General features: G+C 51.0%; 1 long non-coding RNA gene across 1 annotated transcript in view; it reads right to left on the bottom strand.

Annotated features, from left to right (window-relative positions):
- Positions 1–1,037: 1,037 nt before the first annotated feature.
- Positions 1,038–13,276, bottom strand: part of LOC139245840 (uncharacterized) — a 174,423-nt gene continuing 162,184 nt past the window's right edge. Inside the window, exon 3 of the long non-coding RNA XR_011590126.1 lies at positions 1,038–6,291. This is a non-coding gene — a long non-coding RNA (uncharacterized lncRNA). The remainder of the gene's footprint in view (positions 6,292–13,276) is intronic.

Below are 13,276 nucleotides of genomic sequence, written 5' to 3'. Positions count from 1 at the left end.
GGCCAAGATCGTTAGTGCAAGAAACCAAGATAGGTAAATCAAGGCAACAGTGCCAAGGTTGTACCAACCTTGATTTTTAATTGTGTAGAATGTAAGAGAATGGGAAGACGAGGGAGTTAAGGAAACCACACTCTTCCGGTCCAGAGCAAGAATAGGTTAAAGTAGGAGATGGCGCGATCAATCTTGATGTCAATGTAGTGGGGTAGAAATTGCACATCGTTGCATTTGTTTTACGTCTGTAAAACAAGCACAAGGCCCAATTTTGTGCATCAACGGCCCACGTCCCAAAGATGCCTGAACAATTACTGACCTAATATTGCACCATGCCATTTTTCAAGCATCCATGGCAGAGACCTAAACCCGACGTTCCTTAAATATGTAAATGAGCTGATGCCCCATCACAGAAATTGAGTAGTGATGAGTGGAGCAATTTGTCGGGCCTGCCTTGCTCAGGGTTTGTCAGCAGCCGTCAACAATAAGATCTGATGTCAGATAGCACAGCAAGACAACTTATATTCGTATTTTTCGTATGTTTTACTACATTAAAGGTGCTATATAAATGCAAGTTATTGTATATCGTGCCTTGAACATCTAACATCTCAAGTCACTTCAGACATGTGATGAAAACTGATGAAATGCCGAAGACACAGATTAGAGAATTGACGTATTGCTTGGTCAGAGAGGTGGATTTTAAGGAGAGTCTAAAAGAAGAGAGAGATGTAGAGAGGTTTAGGGAGAGAGTGGGACCTAGGAGGCTGCAGCCATGGCTTCCGATGGTAGAGGGAGGTGGGATACACAAGAGGCTGGAGTCCGAGGAATGGAGTGTTGTAGGGGAGGGGTTCTAGGAGCAGAGGAGCCTACAGAGATAGGGAGCAGCAAGGCCATGAAGGGAGTTAAAGAAGACTCCACAACAATTTTAATTTTGAGGCAGATACTTGCATCGTAAAACTGGTTGTCGTGGGCACACATGTTTACGACATTACCTATTGGTCTGTAAAGTCCTGTCCCCTCAGTACAGATTCACACGAGGCATGTCGTGAAGTCAAGGTCACTCTGGACCTGCACCTTTATTTCACAGTTCTGGAATGCTGCACTTGCCTGAGACTTGTCCTCATATACCTGTCTCTTGCAAGTGCACCCCTGGTGGTAAGATATGCTGGTGGTTACAGGTCCTATCTTATTACAGTCATGTATAGCATGTTAGGATACAGTTATATACAATAATGTAATATACATGACATCACCCTTTCCCAAGGTCTTATTGTCTTTATAGGTTCAGTCTCTAGGGTAGTCTACGCTCTCGCATGGAGCATCTGAGTTGTGGTTCAGTTGTTTGCCTTGGTGTCTGTTTTTCTTTGGGTGTGGTTGCTGGTATCTCGCCTGGGCTGTCTGTTTTGATTGGTGTGATTGTTGACTCGCCTGGGCTGTCTGTTGGGATTGCCCTTTCCGCAGGCTGTTCCCTCTGTCTGTCTACCAGGTGTGCTGCGAGTTCCACATTGTAGTCTGCCTCTGGTTCCGCAGTGTTGTTGGTAACATAGAAACATAGAAAATAGGTGTAGGAGTAGGCCATTCAACCCTTCTAGCCTGCACCGCCATTCAATGAGTTCATGGCTGAACATGCAACTTCAGTACCCCATTCCTGCTTTCTCACCATACCCCTTGATTCATCGAGTAGTAAGGACTTCATCTAAGTCTTTTTTGAATATATTCAGTTAACTGGCCTCAACAACTTTCTGTGGTAGAGAATTCCACAGGTTCACCACTCTCTGGGTGAAGAAATTCCTCCTCATCTCGGTCCTAAATGGCTTACCCCTTATCCTCAGACTGTGTCCCCTGGTGCTGGACTTCCCCAACATTGCGAACATTCTTCCTGCATCTAACCTGTCTAAACCCATCAGAATTTTAAACGTTTCTATGAGGTCCCCTCTCATTCTTCTGAACTCCAGTGAATACAATCCCAGTTGATCCAATCTTTCTTGATAGGTCAGTCCCGCCATCCCGGGAATCAGTCTGGTGAACGTTCGCTATACTCCCTCAATAGCAAGAATGTCCTTCCTCAGGTTAGGAGACCAAAACTGTACACAATACTCCAGGTGTGGCCCTGTACAACTGTAGCAACACCTCCCTGCCCCTGTACTCAAATCCCCTCGCTTTGAAGGCCAACATGCCATTTGCTTTTTTAACCGCCTGCTGTACCTGCATGCCAACCTTCAATGACTGATGTACCATGACACCCAGGTCTCTTTGCACCTCCACTTTTCCTAATCTGTCACCATTCAGATAATAATCTGTTTCTCTGTTTTTACCATCAAAGTGGATAACCTCACATACTTCATCTGCCATGCATTTGCCGACTCACCTAACCTATCCAAGTCGCTCTGCAGCCTCATAGCATCCTCCTCGCAGCTCACACTGCCACCCAACTTAGAGTCATCCGCAAATATGGAGATACTACATTTAATCCCCTCGTCTAAATCATTAATGTACAGTGTAAACAGCTGGAGCCCCAGCACAGAACCTTGCGGTACCCCACTAGTCACTGCCTGCCATTCTGAAAAGTCCCCATTTACTCCTACTCTTTGCTTCCTGTCTGACAACCAGTTCTCAATCAATGTCCGCACACTACCCCCAATCCCATGTGCTTTAACTTTGCACATTAATCTCTTGTGTGGGACCTTGTCGAAAGCCTTCTGAAAGTCCAAATATACCACATCAACTGGTTCTCCATTGTCCACTCTACTGGAAACATCCTCAAAAAATTCCAGAAGATTTGTCAAGCATGAATTCCCTTTCACAAATCCATGCTGACTTGGACCTATCATATCACCTCTTTCCAAATGCACTGCTATGACATCCTTAATAATTGATTCCATCATTTTACCCACTACCGATGTCAGGCTGACCGGTCTATAATTCCCTGTTTTCGCTCTCCCTCCTTTTTTAAAAAGTGGGGTTACATTGGCTACCCTCCACTCCATAGGAACTGATCCAGAGTCAATGGAATGTTAGAAAATGACTGTCAATGCATCCACTATTCCCAAGGCCACTTCCTTAAGTACTTTGGGATGCAGTCCATCAGGCCCTGGGGATTTATCGGCCTTCAATCCCATCAGTTTCCACAACACAATTTCCCGACTAATAAGGATTTCCCTCAGTTCCTCCTCCTTACTAGACCCTCCGACCCCTTTTATATCCGGAAGGTTGTTTGTGTCCTCCTCAGTGAATACCGAACCAAAGTACTTGTTCAATTGGTCCGCCATTTCTTTGTTCCCCGTTATGACTTCCCCTGATTCTGACTGCAGGGGACCTACGTTTGTCTTTACTAACCTTTTTCTCCTTAGATATCTATAGAAACTTTTGCAACCTGTCTTAATGTTCCCTGCAAGCTTCTTCTCGTACTCCATTTTCCCTGCCCTAATCAAACCCTTTGTCCTCCTCTGCTGAGTTCTAAATTTCTCCCAGTCCCCGGGTTCGCTGCTATTTCTGGCCAATTTGTATGCCACTTCCTTGGCTTTAATACTATCCCTGATTTCCCTTGATAGCCACGGTTGAGCCACCTTCCCTTTTTCATTTTTACGCCAGACAGGAATGTACAATTGTTGTAGTTCATTCATGCGGTCTCTAAATGTCTGCCATTGCCCATCCACAGTCAACCCCTTCAGTATCATTCGCCAATCTATCCTAGCCAATTCACGCCTCATGTCTTCAAAGTTATCCTTCTTTAAGTTCTGGACCATGGTCTCTGAATTAATTGTTTCATTCTCCATCCTAATGCAAAATTCCACTATATTATGGTCACTCTTCCCCAAGGGGCCTCGCACAACGAGATTGCTAATTAATCCTCTCTCATTACACAACACCCAGTCTAAGATGGCCACCCTCCTAGTTGGTTCCTCGACATATTGCTCTAAAAACCATCCCTTATGCACGCCAGGAAATCCTCCTCCACCGTATTGCTTCCAGTTTGGTTAACCCAATCTATGTGCATATTAAAGTCACCCATTATAACTGCTGCACCTTTATTGCACGCACCCCTAATTTCATGTTTGATGCCCTCCCCAACATCACTACTACTGTTTGGAGGTCTGTACACAACTCCCACTGACGCTTTTTGCCCTTTGGTATTCTGCAGCTCTCCCCAAATAGATTCCACATCATCCAAGCTAATTTCCTTCCGAACTATTGCCTTAATTTCCTCCTTAACCAGCAATGCTACCCCACCTCCTTTTCCTTTTATTCTATCTTTCCTGAATGCTGAATACCCCTGGATGTTGAGTTCCCAGCCCTGATCATCCTGGAGCCACGTCACCGTAATTCCAATCACATCATATTTGTTAACATCTATTTGCACAGTTAATTCATCCACCTTATTGCGGATACTCCTTGCATTAAGACACAAAGCCTTCAGGCTTCTTTTTTTTAACACCCTTTGTCCTTTTAGAATTTTGCTGTACAATGGCCCTTTTTGTTCTTTGCCTTGGGTTTCTCTGCCCTCCACTTTTCCTCATCTCCTTTCTGTCTTTTGCTTCTGCTTCCTTTTTGTTTCCCTCTGTCTCCCTGCATTGGTTCCCATCCCCCTGCCATATTAGTTTAAATCCTCCCCAACAGCACTAGCAAACACTCCCCCTAGGACATTGGTTCCGGTCCTGCCCAGGTGCAGACTGTCCGGTTTGTACTGGTCCCACCTCCCCCAGAACCGGTTCCAATGCCCCAGGAATTTGAATCCCTCCCTGCTGCACCACTGCTCAAGCCACGTATTCATCTGCGCTATCCTGCGATTCCTACTCTGACTAGCACGTGGCACTGGTAGCAATCCCGAGATTACTACTTTTGAGGTCCTACTTTTTAATTTAGCTCCAAGCTCCTTAAATTCATTTCATAGGACCTCATCCCTTTTTTTACCTATGTTGTTGGTACCAATGTGCACCACGACAACTGGCTGATCTCCCTCCCTTTTTAGAATGTCCTGCACCCGCTCCGAGACATCCTTGGCCCTTGCACCAGGGAGGCAACATACCATCCTGGAGTCTCGGTTGCAGCCGCAGAAACGCCTATCTATTCCCCTTACAATTGAATCCCCTATAATTACCACTCTTTTTCCTGCCCTTCTGTGCAACAGAGCCAACCACGGTGCCATGAACTTGGCTGCTAATGCCCTCCCCTGATGAGTCATGCCCCTCAACAGTACCCAAAGCAGTGTATCTGTTTTGCAGGGGGATGACCACAGGGGACTCCTGCACTACCTTCCTTGCACTGCTCTTCCTGCTGGTCTTCCATTCCCTATCTGGCTGTGGACCCTTTCCCTGCCGTACGACCAACTCGCTACACGTGATACTCACGTCATTCTCAGCATCGTGGATGCTCCAGAGTGAATCCACCTTCAGCTCCAACTCCGCAACGCGGACCGTCAGGAGCTGGAGGTGGATACACTTCCTGCACACATAGTCGTCAGGGACACTGGAGTCATCCCTGAGTTCCCACATGGTACAGGAGGAGCATAACACCCGACCGAGCTCTCCTGCCATGACTCAACCCCTAGATACACCCAAATTGGCAACAACAATGCTAAAAGTCACTCACTGACATAGAAGAGAAAAAAGAAAAACTACTCACCAATCACCAGCCAATCACTTACCCTCTTGGCTGTGACGTCACCTCTCGATTTCTTTCTACTTCCTTTTTGCCCTCTCTCCCCACTGCAGCTGCACAGGTACACCTCACGCTGCCGCTGGGCCTTTTATAGGCCTCACCAACGCCAGGAACTCCCGCCTCTCGGACTGCCGCCGCCTCACGCTGCCGCTGGGCCTTTATAGGCCTCACCAACGCCAGGAACTCCCGCCTCTCGGACTGCCGACGCTTCACGCTGCCGCTGGGCCTTTATAGGTACTCACCAATGCCAGGAACTCCCGCCTCTCGGACTGCCGCCGCCTCTCGCTGCCGCTGGGCCTTTTATAGGCCTCACCAACGCCAGGAACTCCCGCCTCTCGGACTGCCGCCGCCTCTCGCTGCCGCTGGGCCTTTTATTGGCCTCACCAACGCCAGGAACTCCCGCCTCTCGGACTGCCGACGCCTCTCGCTGCCGCTGGGCCTTTTATAGGCCTCACCAACGCCAGGAACTCCAGTCTCTCGGACTGCCGCCGCCTCTCGCTGCCGCTGGGCCTTTTATAGGCCTCACCAACGCCAGGAACTCCCGCCTCTTGGAAGTAGTGAAGATGTGTGGCTCTCGCACATATTTGGTCGAGATGTTTGATCATGGATGGGTTAGGGTTGTTCAGATTGATCATATTTTACCTACAGATGTGGAAGGAGTTGAAAGTTGGAATGATTTGATTATTTCTGATGAGTCAGATAGTCGTTACAAGTAGAGTACCAGTAGAAAATCCTACAGATGTACGAGATACAAATTCAAGACAAAGTCAGAATTTAAGTCTGAGTCCGAGTCAGGTAGACAAACAGTCTGAAGTTATAAAGAGTCAAAATGTCGATCAAGGGTTGCCCTTGGAGAAAAACTCTCTTTGGGCTTAGCCGAGAATGAGTCTAATTTCAAAATCAAGTTCGTAAAATTCTGTTCGAGAGCAAAGGTATCCTCTTCGAAACAGAAAACCAGTGGTTAAGTTTGATTGGTAAATATGGCAAAATAAGTCCATATCTTTTGTTGTGTATAACCATGCAAGTTATGTAGGATGATTATTTTATGATTACTTCTTCATTAAGGAGGGCAAAGTGTAATATAGCTCTACCTAGTGGACTACTGTAGTAATGCAACTACTGCTCGTGGATAAGAAAAGGGTCATGTGATGTAGTCACATTATATGTATTGGAGCCATTTTGTGTAGTGTGTTTGTTAGTGATGTTCTAAAGAATATATTACAATGCCCCTGCACCGAAGTTATTGGTAATGACAAATACTCATTTCAGCTTTGAACTTCTGTTACCTATATGCCAATCTTAAAAATAATTCGTTAAGAAACATTGTTTCACCATTTTAATCTGCCATTACTATCTGTTGTAAACATTAGTGCAATGCCAACAGCTTTGACGATAAGTGTTTTATCTGCAGTTTCTGCATGTACCCAGCAGCTTCCTGGCGAAGTTTACCCGCCAACCCACCAAGCTCGCGAGCCACGCTCCGGCAAGTGTTTCTCACTGCGTCAAATATCACCAAGCAACGCGTTTACAGAGCGTCACACAATGGCCTTGCCTATCGGATAGCAAAGGGCAGAAATTGCGCCGTTACTTTTTTAAAATTAAAAAAAACACTACATCTGAAGTACCAAAGTGAATAGATGGTCATTCTTTTTAATACCTTCCATTATTTCCCCCTCTATTTTTGAACATTGTTATAAAATGTATTTTCTAGACAGCCCAGCCCCCCGCCGCCCCCCCCCCCCGCCGCCGCTGATGGGATAACCCGGACAGGCTGCCTGCTGTGACCCAACAATAGTCAGTGAGGCCGGCGGCAGCCGGGCCGCGCCGCCAGCGGCTTTTATCGCTGACAGTATTGCACTGACTGCGGACGTGCTTTCACTTTGAGCAAATTTGTAAATTTATCAACAGTTTTGTGTTCATCTTTGTTTGTTATATATCATTCTCTATTCGATCGTCGCTTCTCTATTGTTTTATCTCGGTCGGTCTTCCTTGAGCAGGTGCGCTCAGGCGCGCGGTCGGTCCGCGGACCATGTTTGAGGACATGCTCGATTACTTTATGGAAATGACCAGCGACTCCTACTCTACATGGTGGGCCAGTCCTCCACCGCCGCAAGAATTATTCTTCCAGTATCTATTCGGCAATGGATTCTTTGAGAGTGTGACGTTCCTGCGCGGCACGTACATGGGCATCATCACCTTGGTGATGCTGTGTTTGATATTTCTGAGCTGCCTCATCCAGATCATGGTGGTCTGCATGTACCTGATTTACTGGTGGATGGAGTGGAAGCAAAAACATTCAATGGCGTCGCTGAAGCCGGCTATATCCGATTCGCCTCACTCCACGTGTCACCAGGTGCGTGTCTGGGGTTGGGCTTTATTTTGCTAGGAAGCACTGGACCCCGTTACATTTGCCTTCTGGATCCAGCATCTCTGCTGAACCCATCCTCTGCGATAGGAGGCTCCACCCCACCCCCACAACGAGGCCTCCGATCCGCCACAAGGCCACTCACGAAACCCCACCCCCATGTTACTCATCGCCCTCTGATGCTCACCTGGCCCTCCGATGCTCACCTGTCCCCTATCCCACCACCCCCATGCTCCTCTGGCCCCCGATCATTCCTGAATCCCTCCATTCCCTTGCTACTCTGACCCACGATTGTGCCTGACCCCACCCTTGCTTCTTTGGACCCTGAATTGGCACTTCAGCCCCAATCAATGCTGATTTCTTCCCCCACTCCTCCTCCAGGCCCCCAGTGATCCCTCCCTCCTCTCTGCGGCCTAGTGCCATGGGTCTACCCGCCCACAGCCAGGCAGCCTCATAATCTGTTAAATTCGGAAGGACCTGCGGGATTCCTGTTCTCCCATGTTTCCTGACCGCTTTCGAGTGCCTGACTCCCAACCTGCCAAATATTCAGGCCAATATCTTCAATCCCTGCCACAATTGCGTTCCTTAGCCACTGACTCCATTCCTCTCCCTGGCAACTGTCTGAGGCTGCACCAGTCTGTTCGCAAACTTGGTGTTGTTTTTGACCCTGAGATGAGCTTCTGGCTACATATCCATGCCATCACTAAGACCGTCTATTTCCACTTGCGTAACTCCGCCCTGCTTCTGCTCATCTGCTGAAACCCTCACCATGCTTTTGCTGCCTCCAGACTTGACTATTCCAACGCGCTCCTGACTGAGTTCCTATTTTCCACCCTCCATAAACTTAAGTTCATGCAGAATTCTGCTGTCCGTATCGTTAAGAGCTCCTCTGCTCAGTCTATTAAACGAGGCCATTTAAAGACCATTAAGGCCTGTGACTTTGGGGTGGGTGTAGCCCTTAAAGGGACCCCGTGATGGCGACCCCATCTACGCCGGTGGCAGGGCCAGCTAGGACTTATGCGCAGGCGGCATCCACATCCACGGCTCCTCCTGCGCCACCTGCTGCCCTGCCACCATTCAGACTTATAACTAAGAAACACGGGGTCAAGAGCTACACTCACCCCACAATGAGCATTGAGGAGTGCGTGCGGGTGATGGCTGGGGTAGTCAGCCCCTCGGCCATTGTCGCAGCCTCTAAGATGTCTGGGAAGGCCGTGTTCTTCCTGGGGTCGGAGCGGGCGGTGTCCCTGGCCATTGAAAAGGGGCTCACGGTGGGTGGGGCGTTCCTGCCGGTGGACCCTCTCGAGGCCACCGCGCAGAGGGTCATTCTATCAAACGTCCCGCCCTTTGTTCCCGCTGAGCTCCTCCTCCCTCAGCTACACCAACTGGGGGAGGTAAGGTCGGGGATCAACCCCATACCGCTTGGCCTCAGGAAGAACAGCCTGCGCCATGTGTTCTCCTTCCGCCGCCAGCTCTTTGTCCGGGTGGCGCGGGAAGAGACGACAGAGGGCAATTTTAATGTGGTGCACAAGGGGACTGCCTACCGTGTCTTTTGGATATCGGACGGCGTGCGGTGCCATGCCTGCAGGGAGGTGGGGCACGTTCGCAAGAATTGCCCCGCCTCCAAAGCCACCAAACCACCGAGGGTGGCCAAGGCTGGCGCCGCCGCCACCCCTCCCCCTAGTAGCATCCGCGTGCCGGGAGCTGTGGGTGCGCGGGCATCGTCGGGAGCCTTTGTTTTCACGGCCTCTGGCGGGCGGGAGGGAGAGCGTCCGGCCGGAAAGAAGGCGTGGAAGAAGGCGAAACACCTCGAGGCGGGTCCCCTTAGTGCGCCAGACAAGCTGTTCACCGCGCTCGGCCCAACCCCAACACCGGCGAGCGCGGGATGCCCTGAGCCCGTGCCCTTGACTAATACCGCTGAGGGGTTCGGGTACGGGCAAGATAAGAAAAAGGGGGGAGTGGAGCGGGAGGCCTTGGCAGACACGGGTGTCTCCCTATCTCCGTGCCCCCCCAGGAAAAAAAGGAGGCGCCACTCCAATGAGGCGGGGGGGGGAACAACATCCCTCCGCGGAGGAGTCGGTGCCCGCCGCGTGTCCCGCGTCCCCCACCGGCGCCCCCAAACTGCGCCGTAGGCACGAGGAATCTGTCCCCGGGGAGGGTGAGGCAGTGGAGGCTGCCCAGCCGTTGCCTCCCAGGGATGGCGTGGAAGATCTGCCTGTCGTGGGGGCCGTGGGGCCAGCGGAAGAATGCGTAGCCGCCGGGTCGAGCGTCCCGGGGACTGAGGCGGGCGGGGCCGAAAAGGCCGAACCTGAGCCCGCCCAGCCAATATCCAACTTCCCCCGGGATTTGCTTGACTCGGCAGAAATACAAAGTATTAGCACTTTTAATGAATCTGTACACGCTGGGCTGGGGGGTGGCGGCGGGGAGGGGGAGGAACACCCACCCTCGCCCCCTACTTTGGAGCTGGAGCGCTTGGAGGGCCTGGGGATTTTCTATGGCCGGGTCTCTCCTTGTTCCCCGGTTCCTGGGGCGGAGGACGAACCCCTTCCGCTGTCGCTTCCCGACCCAGCACCAATTCTAAAAGAGCCCAGTGGGGACTCCTCTGCCGACGATCCTGGGGGTGGGATCAGGGCAGAGCGAGGGCCGGATGGAGCGGCCGGGCCGTTTGCCGTACCTCGTGCGGTCGACGGTCCGGCTGCTAGCGGCGACCTCACGGAGGAGGACGGGGACTCGGTGGAGGATGCGGGTGAAGATCTCGAGTCCATCGCCAGTGAGGCCCCCCTCATTCCCGTAGAGGATCTCCGGGACTTTTTGGTCGAGAGCCAGGGTCGCCGCAACCGAGCCCATCTGGCCCGGGAAAGATGGTCCGAGCCGGGGCTGCTCATCGCTTCCGTCCGCGTCGCCGCTAAAACCATGGCCGCCGGCGGGCCCTTATCAAGGGCGCAAGGCCTTGAGCTGCGCCGGCTCAAAAAGTTCCTCGCTGGGCTGCTGAAGGAGTAGAGGTCAACAAAAGTCTCCGCTCCCTCCCCCGCAATAGGTTAAGGTAGAGGTTGCACTATGCTTTTGCCATGAAGATAACCATAGCCAGCCTCAACATCAACGGCGGCAGAGAGGCACGTCGTAGATTTGACAATTTTTCGCTCCTGCGGGAGGGGAAATATGCGGTGAGCTTCCTGCAAGAAACCCACACCGTTCCGGGAGACGAAGCCACGTGGCTCCTGGAATAGCAAGGAGAGGTCCGCATGAGCCACCTCACCGCCACTTCTAGTGGGGTGGCCATCTTGCTGGGCCCGCATTTTCAGCCGGAGATCTTGGGGGTCGAGGAGCCCATGCCAGGCTGCTTGCTGCACGTAACGGTTCACCTGGGGGACGTGCCGCTCCATCTCGTGAACGTGTACGCCCCTCAGCCCGGCCCGCAGCAGGCGCGCTTCTTCGAAGAAGTGTCTGCTCTTCTTGGCTCCGTCGACGTCGGCGACTGCATTGTCCTCGGGGGGGATTTTAACTGCACCCTCGAGGCGAGGGATCGCTCCGGTGCCTCGCAGAGCATGACGGCGATGGAGAAGTTGAGGGACCTGGTCGCGTCCTTCGACTTGGTGGACGTCTGGCGAAATCTCCACCCCGACTCCAGCGCCTTTACTTGGGTGAGGCCTGGAGTAGGATGGTCCAGAGTCGACCGCCTTTACGTGTCTCGGGCGTACGTTTCCTGCGTCCCGGCGGCCTACATGCGGCCGGTGCCGTGTTCGGACCACCACCTGGTGTGGGCGGAGCTCGCTTCGCTCCGCGCGAGGACGGGGTCCGGGTACTGGCACTTTAACAACCGGCTGCTGGAGGACGAGCGGTTCCAGGACTCGTTCCGTCGATTCTGGGCCGACTGGAGAAGGAAGCAGGGGGGCTTCCCCTCCTTGAGGCTATGGTGGGACGTGGGCAAGACCCAAGAGGCGGGTGGCTGGAGTCGGGCCTAGAAAAAGAGGTGCTCGACCTGGAATCCCGTCTCGGTCAAGTCGTCGAGGACCCGGCCCTGCAGACGGTGTACGAAGCTAAGAAGGCCGCGCTGAAGGACCTGCAGCTCGTCGGGTCCCGAGGAGCGTTCGTGAGGTCGCAAATTCTGTTCGAGAGCAAAGGTATCCTCTTCGAAACAGAAAACCAGTGGTTAAGTTTGATTGGTAAATATGGCAAAATAAGTCCATATCTTTTGTTGTGTATAACCATGCAAGTTATGTAGGATGATTATTTTATGATTACTTCTTCATTAAGGAGGGCAAAGTGTAATATAGCTCTACCTAGTGGACTACTGTAGTAATGCAACTACTGCTCGTGGATAAGAAAAGGGTCATGTGATGTAGTCACATTATATGTATTGGAGCCATTTTGTGTAGTGTGTTTGTTAGTGATGTTCTAAAGAATATATTACAATGCCCCTGCACCGAAGTTATTGGTAATGACAAATACTCATTTCAGCTTTGAACTTCTGTTACCTATATGCCAATCTTAAAAATAATTCGTTAAGAAACATTGTTTCACCATTTTAATCTGCCATTACTATCTGTTGTAAACATTAGTGCAATGCCAACAGCTTTGACGATAAGTGTTTTATCTGCAGTTTCTGCATGTACCCAGCAGCTTCCTGGCGAAGTTTACCCGCCAACCCACCAAGCTCGCGAGCCACGCTCCGGCAAGTGTTTCTCACTGCGTCAAATATCACCAAGCAACGCGTTTACAGAGCGTCACACAATGGCCTTGCCTATCGGATAGCAAAGGGCAGAAATTGCGCCGTTACTTTTTTAAAATTAAAAAAAACACTACATCTGAAGTACCAAAGTGAATAGATGGTCATTCTTTTTAATACCTTCCATTATTTCCCCCTCTATTTTTGAACATTGTTATAAAATGTATTTTCTAGACAGCCCAGCCCCCCGCCGCCCCCCCCCCCCGCCGCCGCTGATGGGATAACCCGGACAGGCTGCCTGCTGTGACCCAACAATAGTCAGTGAGGCCGGCGGCAGCCGGGCCGCGCCGCCAGCGGCTTTTATCGCTGACAGTATTGCACTGACTGCGGACGTGCTTTCACTTTGAGCAAATTTGTAAATTTATCAACAGTTTTGTGTTCATCTTTGTTTGTTATATATCATTCTCTATTCGATCGTCGCTTCTCTATTGTTTTATCTCGGTCGGTCTTCCTTGAGCAGGTGCGCTCAGGCGCGCGGTCGGTCCGCGGACCATGTTTGAGGACATGCTCGATTACTTTATGGAAATGACCAGCGA

Source organism: Pristiophorus japonicus, unplaced genomic scaffold (assembly GCF_044704955.1).
Source record: "Pristiophorus japonicus isolate sPriJap1 unplaced genomic scaffold, sPriJap1.hap1 HAP1_SCAFFOLD_242, whole genome shotgun sequence".
Lineage (NCBI taxonomy): Eukaryota > Metazoa > Chordata > Chondrichthyes > Pristiophoridae > Pristiophorus > Pristiophorus japonicus.
Note: the sequence above shows the minus strand (reverse complement) of the source record. Positions and strands in the feature narration are given on the sequence as shown.